At 45.7% G+C, this 12,609-nt stretch overlaps 1 protein-coding gene across 1 annotated transcript in view; it reads left to right on the top strand.

Moving 5' to 3' along the window:
* Positions 1–12,609, top strand: part of FAF1 (Fas associated factor 1) — a 354,104-nt gene that overhangs the window by 297,901 nt on the left and 43,594 nt on the right. The gene's annotated exons all lie outside the window — the stretch shown is intronic.

Genomic DNA, 12,609 nt, shown 5'->3' with positions numbered 1-12,609 from the left:
ATATAGGAAGTGTTTTTGAAGCTGAAACCAGTATATTTAACATAAAAGTGGGTATCCTAAATAATTTACTGCATTCTACTATATGTCGTTACTGTTTCTCTTTAACCACTTCTGTACCAGCTGTCTCTGGCCCCTGATGGGCCAGAGACCATTGGCACACAAAAAAAAAAAACGTACGACGCTCCACACGGACCCACCGCTATCGCCGATCACACTGCTCTCCCGACACTGAATAATGTAATTTTAAAAAGTGCTTCATTTTTACAATAGTTATGTATAAATGATTGTCAGTGTTTGCCCATTGTAAATCTTTCCTCTCCCTGATTTACATTCTGACATCACATGGTGACATATTTACTGCTAGCATAGGTGATGTCAGTGGAAGGAGATGCTGCTTGCTTTTTTGGCAGTTGGAAACAGCTGAAAACAGCTATTTCCCACAATGCAATGAGGGTCACAGACAGGAAACTGTCAGGACCATAGTTCTGACATCACACTGTGGGAGGGTTTTCACTACAATATTAGCCATACAGACCCCCCTGATGATCTGTTTGTGAAAAGGAAAAGATTTCTCATGGGACAGGGGGTATCGGCTACTGATTGGGATGAAGTTCAATTCTTGGTTACGGTTTCTCTTTAATGTTCACTAGCCGGCATTTATTCTTGGTGTGAAGTTTGGAAGTAGCTGAAGTCACTGCTTTATGTTTTTTGGTCACATGCTGAGCTAGCCCAAAACTGACATCAGGATCTCAAATTTGTGGCCCTTGTACAGCCAGCCATGTAGGTAGAATGTCAGTATTTATAGACCTGTCAAGAAACAGTTAAATGCCATCAGTTCCTACAACACGAGATACTAGTCATTCCAGCTTGCGTGCAAACTGAGTGCAAATTGTATGTGGCTTGCAAACAGGCCAGTCAGAATGAGCAGGAAGTTCTTCTGATTGGCTCAATTCCAAACTGCATACAGTCTGCATGCAAGGCCGATTTTTTTTTTTCCATTTGCAGGGCTGTGGAATCGGTACAAAAATCTTCCGACTCCTCGGTTTACGAAACTGCCGACTCCAACTCTGACTCTGGGTACCCAAAATGCCTCAGACTCCTCGACTGCAACTCCTTAGTCTAATACTTACCAGGGCTGTGAATTTTGTGCAAAAATCATCCGACTCCTCAGTGTATGAAACCACTGACTACAACTCCGACTCCTTCGTTTATGAAATCACGACTCCGACTCCAGGTACCCAAAATTGCTTCGACTCCGACTCCACAGCCCTGCCATTTTGTTGACCATCTCTAGTTCCCACAATGCAATGGGCTCAGATTTTGTTTTCTCTGCTGATTTGAGAGAGGTTTCTTTTGCCCTAGTCTATACTGTGGCTCCTGCAGCTAGCTTCCTGTCTGCCGCCTCTTCCTGCCCTTTCGGAACGGGCTGACATTCTGAACAGCTTTGCGAGGATGGAAGTATTAGTAGCAGCTGACAATAATAACCTAAACACCTTTATCGGTGCGTTCCTGTGCCGGATGCTTCCCCGAGACTCCGACATTGTTGTAAATCTCTCATCTACGGTGATGCCAACCGGCGGGATCATGTAGGCTTACAATGTTCCCTCTTCCCGAGTTTAAGGGATTGCCAGCCCTGGTGATTATTCCGGAGTAATCTGTGTTCATTAGGAGTAGTAATGAGTTTATATATCCTCTCTGTGTGATCCCGAACTTAAAGGATATCTGTTAAGGGGGGAAAAGACCAAAGTAAAACCTTTACATCAATACTGGCACCAGAAAGTTCCACTTCATGCAAATACGTTTATCTGCTGCTGCTGCCAGCCTCCAGGAGTGATTGTACTAAACTTGGAACTGGCAGACCGCTGCTACAAAGCCTGGTACACACATACAATTTTCATTGGCCAATTGTACCACTTCCATATAGTAGGAGAGATTTCCTATACGATCTGTTCATAGTATTCAAAATCTGTCGGCTCTTATGCTACATTGAGATGGTAAAATTGGTCAGTGAGTGGCCAATCAAAATTGAACGTGTTTATGCACCCTAAAGCCTGGTACACACTTTCAGATGTGATTGGCCAATCACTGATTAGTTTTACCCCCACCATGCAGTATGAGGATCAACAGGTATTGAATACTATGAGCAGATTGTGTAGGTAAACCCGCATATGACATTGGAAGGTTAGCTTTGTAAGGGCTAGGGGGCTAAAGTGGTTCTATGAATTATTAAAACAACAAAAACAGACGCGTACCTGGGGCGTCTATCGGCCCCCTGCAACTGTCATGTCCCGCACCATCTTTCTACGATCCTCCGTTCCCTGCTGCCAGTCCTAGTCCGCTTGGCTGTCTGACGCAACTTCAGCTGCGCGGCCACGCACGTGCTCACTCCCGCTGCGTCACCGGGAGCTTCCTGTGCAGGGGCAGTACAAGAAAACCTCGTACTGGGCCTGCTCGGCCACGCACGTGCTCTCTCCCGCTGCGTCACCGGAAGCTTACTGTGCAGGTGCAGTACAAGAAAACCTCGTACTGCGCCTGCGCGGCCACGCACGTGCTCACTCCCACTGCGTCACCAGGAGCTTACGGTGCAGGGGCAGTACAAGAAAACCTCGTACTGCGCCTGCGCGGCCAAGCACGTGCTCACTCCCGCTGCATCACCGGAAGCTTACTGTGCAGGTGCAGTACAAGAAAACCTCGTACTGCGCCTGCGCGGCCACGCACGTGCTCACTCCCGCTGCGTCACCAGGAGCTTACTGTGCAGGTGCAATACAAGAAAACCTCGTACTGCGCCTGCGCGGCCACGCACGTGCCACTCCCGCTGCATCACCAGGAGCTTACTGTGCAGGTGCAGTACAAGAAAACCTCGTACTGCACCTGCGCGGCCACGCACGTGCTCACTCCCGCTGCGTCACCGGGAGCTTCCTGTGCAGGTGCAGTACAAGAAAACCTCGTACTGCGCCTGCGCGGCCACGAACATGCTCACTCCTGCTGCGTCACCGGGAGCTTACTGTGCAGGGACAGTACAAGAAAACCTCGTACTGTGGCTGCGCGACCACGCACGTGCTCACTCCCGCTGCGTCACCGGGAGCTTACTGTGCAGGGGCAGTACAAGAAAACTTCGTACTGGGCCTGCTCGGCCACGCACGTGCTCACTCCCGCTGCGTCACCGGAAGCTTACTGTGCAGGTGCAGTACAAGAAAACCTCGTACTGCGCCTGCGCGGCCACGCACGTGCTCACTCCCGCTGCGTCACCGGGAGCTTTCTGTGCAGGTGCAGTACAAGAAAACCTCGTACTGCGCCTGCGCGGCCACGCACGTGCTCACTCCCGCTGCATCACCCGGAGCTTCCTGTGCAGGTGCAGTACAAGAAAACCTCATACTGCGCCTGCGCGGCCACGCACATGCTCACTCCTGCTGCGTCACCGGGAGCTTACTGTGCAGGTGCAATACAAGAAAACCTCGTACTGCGCCTGCGCGGCCACGCACGTGCTCACTCCCGCTGCGTCACCGGAAGCTTACTGTGCAGGTGCAGTACAAGAAAACCTTGTACTGTGCCTGCGCGGCCACGCACGTGCTCACTCCCACTGCGTCACCGGGAGCTTACTGTGCAGGTGCAGTACAAGAAAAGCTCATACTGCGCCTGCGCAATAAGCTCCTGGAGGCGCAAGCGGAAATGAGAATTTTTTGTCTAATTAGACAAATAATTGACAGGCGTCGGCGGCAGGGAACGCAGGACATGACAGCTGCAGGGGGCCGATAGAAGCCACAGGTAAGTGTCAGTTTTTTTGTTTTTTTTTAATTATCCACAGAACCCCTTTAAGGTTAGGTGTAAAGAAAGGTTTAACAGAAGAGACATTGTTATTTTTGATTTAACATTGTGAAACATATGTGCAGCCCATACAGGTTTATAGAATTTTATTTTTTTTCAATTAAGTAAAAGTCAGAGTAAAAGAAATTCTGAAGTGAAAATAAACGTATTCGATAATGAATTGTATGTGTAGTACAGCTCAGCAATAGAACATTAGCAGCACAGATATGAGTCTAATATTGTTTCCAGTACAGGAAGAGTTAAGGAACGTCAGCTGTTATCTATGCAAAAGAGCTTCTCAGAGCTCTCTGACTTGAGTTGTTTTTTCTCTGGAGCACTTATACACCAAAGAAACAGTCAGAAACAGATTTGGATAAGATTTTTACTGCAGGAAAGTTGAAAGGTTCATTAGCTCTGCTTGTTTTATAGTTTAAAATACAGAATGTGGCTTGTTATTGCAAATATGACAGAATTGTGCAGTTATAAAAAAAAAATAGCTATAACTAAAAACTTAAATGAGACTATTTTCTTTGCTACTAATGTTGTATTAATTATTAGTACTACACATTCAAATCATTACATCGTTTTTTTTTCACTTTAGTGTCACTTTAACCACTTAACGACCAGCCACCGCCGTTAGGTCTTTCCTGTATTTCCATGAAAAGGACCGCTCGTTCGAGCGGCCGTTCCATCTCAGTTCACGGAGGGAGTCTCCGTGAACAGCCTGCGAGCCTCCGATCGTGGCTCGCAGGCTAAATGTAAACACCCGGGGAAGAAATCCCCGGTGTTTACGCTGCAGCAGCGCCGGAAGGGAGATCGACGATCCTCGGCCTCTGATTGGCTGAAGCCTATCAGAGGCGGTACAGGAAGCAACCCCCCCTCCCCCCCCCCCCCCCCCCGCAAACCGCAAACAGCCGGCGGCGTTCAGACTGCCCCAGCAGGACATCCCCCTAGTGGGGAAAAAAGGGGGGGGGGAAGTCTGATCGCCCTGCCTGCAATGTGATCTTTGCTGCGGGCTGAAGAGCCCACCCAGCACAGATCAGAAGAAAATCACGTGGTCCTTAAGTGGTTAAATACGGCAACACAGCTGAAGGAGATCTCGGCAAAATATTTAGGCCTCAATTCACGGAGCTTTATCAAACACTTTATCGAACATTTGATAATTTACCTCATGGGTAAAATCTAATTTTGAATTTACTAAGGTGTTATAGATTTATCGAATGTTTTATCGATGAAATGATCAATACATCTATAACACCTTAGTGAATTCAAAATTAGATTTTACCCATGAGGTAAATTATCAAACGTTTGATAAAGTGTTTGATAAAGCTCTGTGAATTGAGGCCTAGTATTTAAATCCTTCCAACAAATCACCTAAATTGAAGCAAATGCATGAACTGGCCTTTAGCTCAGCTGAGCTTTGTTGATCTTCTGCAGGAAGCCAATCTCCTCCGTTACTGTAGGATTGTGAAAATGTCCGTCCTCCAGATCCTTCCCCTCCAAAACCATTTCACGCTCGCAATAGAATGCAGAGGCCTTGAACGGTTGGTAGTACATCGATTTCTCTCCTCCCTCCCCCCCCTTGGTCTTTCCTTTACTGTAAGCAGAAAGTAGTTATTGCATTTTATACTAAATGCCAGACAGGTGGGTGAGGTTCCCATAACATCTTAACAGGCAGAAGGTCACACATGCGAATCCCCTGGAACCTGCTAAGCCCTTCATCCAGCAGAGGTAAACAAAGTGCGGGAGCTGTAATAAGGCAAGAGATGTATTCATTACTGTGTAAAGCACTCCGTGATCTCTGGATAAAAGGAGTCGTATCCGTGAAGATATTACTTTTATTGCCAGAATTCTGCTAACTGTGCCATTTGTAGGGAATGAATTGTATTGCCAGCGGAGCGGCGTGCGGAGGATCAGCCGGGGGCAGCTGTGTGTGCAGACGGGCAATTTAAAGTGTATTTACTGGAAAACACTCTATTTTCTTTCTATCCTATGCACAGCGTATTCGCCGTGTATCGCTGCAATGGTTAAACAATGTTGCAGTCGCTGTTCTCGAGGCGGGGATTCATTTAACGGGTACTTAAATCGTTCTGTGCGCCGTTTGGATACCGTCCGGAGAATTCTGCCACTGCGCTGAAGTCAGAAGGCTTGCTCAGTTTAGTCTTAAGGTAGTCATGCATCAGGCGATGATGGGCAGATTCGACCAAGAGACAAATCTCTCTCTCTTATCGAATCTGATAAGAGAGAGATCTGTCAGCTGCCCATACACCACAGCCCGATTCCTGATCAATTTCATGCTAAAATCGATCTGGAATGGGCCTTGTGCGCTGCCTCGCCGCCATGGCAAAATGATACATTGTCCCCCGCTGGCTTCCAGGCGCATTTTCCTCTTCGCATCCGCGCACGCCCCACGTGGTCTCCTAGTAAGGGCGCGCGTGCGATGTCACACTTAGCGACACCGACTTTCATCCGACTCGATTATAATCGAATTGGATGGTCGTTCGGTCGCCAAGTCGCCTGAGGTATGGCCACCTTCGTTTTATAGCGGACATAAACTCAGAACTTCCTCTCTGCTCTAAAAGTTAAGCAAAATCATAATAACCTTTAAAGAAAAAAACATTTTTGTTAAAGCTTACAGAACTCCTGCAATAAATCTGCAGTGTGTCTACTTTCTGCTTTCATTGGTAGCAGACAAAGGGTTAACATCCCTTGTTTACATATTAGCTGTGTCTGCTGAGGACTGACGAATTTCTCTGGTGACACAGCTCAGAGATCAAATTACACTTGTGATTACTTACAGATGATGGGGAATTAGACAGGCTCTTCTGTCTTTAAAAAAAAAAGTGAATTTTTCTCTGTTTTTCCTGTGTCCTGTGCAAGAGTTCAGGTCCACTTTAAAGTGGCCCAGTAGTGACACATAGTCCAATGCAGTAAATTATTCAGGATACTCACTTTTAAGGTAGTTTTCCTTGTTTTACCCTTCCTATATCTATATAGTCCTGTATATTGTTATGTAGTCCCGCCCTCTCAGTCATGCTTAGCCTAGGCTGTTTAGCTATGCAGAATTCTCCTCCCAGAGCATTTTGGGAGGCCAGGTATATTGTGTACTGGCTTCAGACTCTCTACAGAGCTGCACCTGACAGGATTAAAGAGAACCTGAGGTGGGCGGTTTCTTGGGGGCAGACGGGACACAGTCATGTTCTCTGCCTCATGACATGGCTCTGTGTCCCCCACACTGCTGCTCTCTGCCCCCCTACCGCCACGCTATATCCCCCCGAGATTACCAACATTATTTGTCGCTATCTCTGAGGTAAACACAGGGAGAGGGATTTCCTGTTCAAAATGCTCGCCAGGGGCGTTCCTGCAGGGTTTCCAGGGCTGCCATTGGGCAGCTCTCTCTCCCTGGCCACGCCCCCTGTCGATCCCCCGCTTCCCTGCATGCTTTGAGAGACGCAGTCTAATGCCTGGAATACACGGTGCGTTTATGCGCCGGTATTGAGCCAGCGGCTCGATGCCGGCGCGGATCGATTCTCGGGACTGAGCGGGGAATCTACCCGGCGGGTCATCGGACCTGTCGAATATTATCAATCGAGCCATCAGCGGCTCGATTGATAAGTAAAAAACAAACCATCTATGTCTAGCATTGCTGGGCATACATGGGTCGATCCGGAGGCCGATTAGCCGCCAGATCAACTCCCGCCGCGTCCCCGCGGATCGATTACCGAGCGGGGAATCAATCCGGCGGGTCATCGGACCTGTCGGATATTATCAATCGAGCCATCAGCTGCTCGATTGAAAAGGGAAATAAACTCTGTGTATGCCCAGCATTAGACTTATAGGTCACAACAGTGAAAGTGGGCCAGTGCGGCACACAAGAGCGGCAGATTTTTCGGCTACCTGATCCGCTCAGCCCCCCGGATCAAGTAGCCTACTTTTTTTTTTTTTTTTTTTGAGCCCACCACAGGCTCTTTTTAAAGATGTCACCATAAATTTCAGAATGTAAACCAGGGCGAGGAAAGATTTTACAATGGGCTATCACTGACTAATTTAAATATGAATATTGTAATTAAAAAAAAAGCAATTTTAATTTTTGTCATTTTTACTACTGTTTCTCTTTAAGTTATAACCCCTTTAAGTAAGCCTGAACTGAAAATACCATTTTGATATTGTTAAATAGGAACTGTAGTAAGTAACATACATAAGAATGTAATAAATTATTCAGAATACCCATTTTTAAATTATCCTAATTTTAGTGTCAGAAGTCATTATTATATCTATATTTTTATGTGTACTGTAGTAGTAAGTAACCCCCCGCCCCCAAGTGGTGTTAAGCAGAGGCTGTGATGTCACGCACCCTTCTGCCCCGGAGCACTCTGGGAGATCAGGCGATGTTCCTGCACACTGTACAGAGGGTTTGTTTTTTTGTTTTTAAATTCCACGGTGATTCACTTTGGCAGCAGTAAAGATGCCGTCATCTCTGATAAATTTAAGAATGTAAATCAGCTGAGGTAATTTTTCCACAATGGGCAAACGTTCAGTAAAAGTTTTAATTGTATATGTAGTACTAATGTTAACATTAGTAACTTAGAATATATTATCATTGCCTTATTTTCATTCAATGATCTGCATTTTTTAAGCTAAATTCAAAACAGCAGCTATGACAGTCTGATTTAAAACCTGCTTCATTCAGCTGCAAAGCAAACAGAAGTAAGGCTCTAAAATGTTATCAACAGTGTTTTTCTATCAAATAAAAGTGTTTTGTCTTCTATTTACTTTTCAGTACATAGGACTTTATTCGATAAGCTATTTGACAGCCTCATTTGCATGGATAACAGCTCTAGTTTTTACAAACTTGCAGTGCTGGAAAAAGAAACGGTCTTCAAACAATTTCCTAGTAGGGCTAGTACTGTATGTACTTGTGTTTACCTTATCATGTCACATGTCAGTTCGGGTACACTTTAAGACCAGGTTCAGTAGTCTTTTTGCAGTGCAAATATTTAACCTCTTTTTGCACACGTTTTTTTATAAGTGCCCTCGCATCCGAGAAGGAAAATACTGCTCTATGAAGTCATTTAGTTAAGTACTTGTCACAGCGTATCGCTAAACGACCAGAGCGCCCCATTGGTCTCAAACTAAACCCCCGGGGCTCACTGGTCCGCTGCCCCATTGTCCTTCCTCTCTCCGTCAACAGCACATGCTGTCTGGCTACAGCTGAACAGGGTGTTTCTACACTGCTTGCTCCCTGCAGTGTTGCAATAATGATCTATTTGAACAACATTTAAAGTTCTCTGATAAACAATGACAGTTGCCTGACTTCAGGGCTGATATGCTGTCTCTAATGCTAGACAAGACAAGACACAGAACATTTATATCGCGCTTTTCTCCTGGTGGACTCAAAGCACGAGAGCTGCAGCCACTAGGACGCGCTCTATAGGCAGTAGCCGTGTTAGGGAGACATGCCCAAGGTCTCCTACTGAATAGGTGCTGGCTTACTGACCAAGAAAAGCCGGAATTTGAACCCAGGTCACCTGTGCCAGAGGCAGAGCCCTTAACCAGTACACTATCCAGCCACTTACCAGAAGTCACTGGCCCAGAATGAGCAGCAGATCAGATGCTGTGACTCTCGTGCGACTCCCCTGGCTGTATGCTTGTTACAGGTATGTGACTCAAAAACCACTAAAGCCAAAAGCTCATCATGACAGTCAAGCAACTGGCCTTGCTTATAAGGGGATGAAGATGCCAGCCTCCATATTCTTCTCACTTTAGGTTCCCTCAATAGGGTGTGCGTCCTGAGACCACAGTGCCCTGTAAGTGCTCATAAGTAAATGGAGGGCAAAACACTTTTTTTTGACTGAAAAACAATTTTAACATTTTAGGGTGTTACGTCTGTTTGTTTTGCAGCTGAATGAAGCAGATTTTACATCAGACTGTCATGGCTGCTGTTTCGAATGTAGCTTAAAGAAAACCTGAACTGAAAATTAAAAGTCAAAATTAGCAAACACAAGTCAGACACTGAGGAGTAGACTACACTGGAGGTAAGTATTTCTCCTCTCCCGCGTCCTGTATGTCCACTGTGATCAAGGGAATTCTCCGTCCTCCATTTTGAAAATGGCCGTTACCCCAGAACCGCTTTCTGGTCAGCACACTGTTAAACTGTAACATCGTCCACTTGAGCCATTGGGAAACATGTACATCACCGGGTATATCAGTTGTCCACTAAACTATAACTGACAGCAACTGATATATAACTGACAGCAACTGATATATTTCAGTTCTGACAAAATGTTGTCAGAACTGGAAGGGATCATTGTCAGAAGAAAATAGTGAGCTTCTGAGAGGAACTGACGGTGAGGTAACTATGCAATGTTCATTTGAAGTTACCTCCTGTGTTTATTTTAAATAATTTTACTCAGTACAGGTTCCCTTTAAAGAGACACTGAAGTGAAAGAAAAATTATGATATAATGAATTGGTTGTGTAGTATGGATAATTACTAGAACATTAGTAGCAAAGAAAATATTCTCATATTTTTATTTTCAGTTAAATAGGGTTTTTTTTTTTTATGACATTGCATTATTCTATAATATTTGCAGTTTACACACTACTCTGCATTCTAAATGATTTTACAGAGCAGGCCAGTGAACTTTTGACCTGTTTTCTTCTTTTTCTCTGGAGCGAAAAAGAAAATACGACTGACAGTTGACATAACAAGCTTCAGAAGACAGCTCTCTGCCACTTTGAAAGTCATGGAGCTCAATGGCTCTTTTGCATAGATAGCAACTGGATTTTAACTCTTCTTGTACTGGAAACAATATTAGACTTATATCTCTGTTCCTAGTGTTTTATTTCTTAGCTGTACTACACATACAAATCATTATATCATTCATTTTTTTTTTCGCTTTAAAAAATTCCCTTACATTGAAACCAAGACAAGAAACAGCTGAAAGACCAGATTCAGATACAAAAGTGCAGACAGGGATTTAACCAGCAAACTGTATTGAAAGCAGCTGATTGGCTGTGCCTTATCCATCCTCATTTCAGAATCACTACCCATAATGCAATATGTTTGGTTTTATTAAGCAGGGGCCTCTTTTGCAGGTTAATGTGGAAAAAGCTGTAAAAGTACACTTAAAGGACCACTGTTGTGAAAATCTTAAAATTTTAAATAAGTGTAAACACATACCAATAAGAAGTACATTTCTTCCTGAGCAAAATGAGCCATAGATTACTTCTCTCCTATGTTGCTGTCACTTACAGTAGGTAGTAGAAATCTGACATTACTCACCGGTTTTGGGCTAGTCCATCTCTCCACAGGGGATTCTCAGCATGGCCTTTATTTTTTATAAAGACACTCCCTGAAAAAGATTTATACAAAGATGCTGGCCAGCCTCCCTGCTCATCGTACACTTTTTGGCAGTTGGAAGGAGCAACTGCCATTCATTAAAGGAATACTGTAGGGGGGAAAAGAGTTGAACTTACCCGGGGCTTCTAATGGTCCCCTGCAGACGCCCTGTGCCCGCGCAGCTACTCACCGATGCTCCGGTCCCCGCCTCTGGTTCACTTCTGGAATTTCCAACTTTAAAGTCGGAAAACCACTCCGCCTGCGTTGCCGTGTTCTTGCTCCCGCTGACATCACCAGGAGCGTACTGCACAGGCACAGACCGTACTGGCCCTGCGCAATACACTCCTGGTGACATCAGTGGGAGCGAGGACACGGCAACGCAGGCGCAGGGGTTTTCTGACTTTAAAGTCGGAAATTCCTGAAGTGAACCAGAGGCGGGGCCGGAGCATCGGTGAGTGGTTGCGCGGGCACAGGATGTCTGCGGGGGACCATTAGAAGCCCCAGGTAAGTTCAACTCTTGAATGTGTATGTGTTTTACATTTTATGATTTTAGCGACGGTGGTCCTTAAAGGTTTGAAACTATGGCTTGATTTTTTCTTTCCCCTGAACACTTTCTCTCTATTTTTATCTACCAGCATGCCTCTTTGTTGGTTTTGATAACAGCCCTTTCACATGATCTCATTAAGCAGGACTTGAACTGTTGAAGAAAACTGAAACCCATCGGAGAAAAATACAGTGTATATCTCTCCTGCTCCGTTTCAGCCGCGACACGCTCCCCATCCTCAAATTAATTCCGAGGGTTTGGAGACGAGCCCTGCAGAGACGGCGGCGTGGCAGTTCCGCTGACACGCAGGGCAGCCGCGGGTTCCATCTTTAATTAAATGAAAAGGAAACCGCAGGACCTTTGTTACTGTCAGCTCCCAGCAAGGCGCGAGCCGTGGGATGTAATCTGGCGGTGACAACTCTACCTGGGTGCAGCGGGCTGAATCCTCTGCATTAGAGGTGACAGGGAGTGACTCAGAGGTAGCTGCAGTCTTGTGATGTACAGCACTGCAAGTGGCAGAGGATGCTGCGTTCTGTATTTCCGCTGGAAATGTAACTAAGCAGACTTTCCAGAGGCCTTCCATTCTCCGGGTGTGGAGCAGAATCAGGATCATTTATTCCGTCAAGTATAACGAGGGTTGTACCCGTAATTATTTTTGGCACATACAGGGTCGGTGATGGGTACAGTAGATCAGCAAAACAGGAAAAAGCGAAACCTATCAGGCCTATATACAATAAAAAGAACGTAGTGGAAGGTCCAGAGGGGGTCATCTGAGAGCTATGTGAGCGGAGCAACCACATTCTCTGCGGCGCTCAACTGCAGTGCAGGGATTCCGATGCCCCAAAATAAAGTTCTTGGAGAGGAGGTGCAGAGAGAGAGACAGAGTGAGAGAGAAGGAAAGAATCAGAATGAGAGACAGT

The sequence above is a fragment of the Hyperolius riggenbachi genome, chromosome 6 (assembly GCF_040937935.1).
Source record: "Hyperolius riggenbachi isolate aHypRig1 chromosome 6, aHypRig1.pri, whole genome shotgun sequence".
In the NCBI taxonomy this organism is placed as follows: Eukaryota; Metazoa; Chordata; class Amphibia; order Anura; family Hyperoliidae; genus Hyperolius; species Hyperolius riggenbachi.
This window is presented reverse-complemented; position numbering and strand designations above follow the sequence as displayed.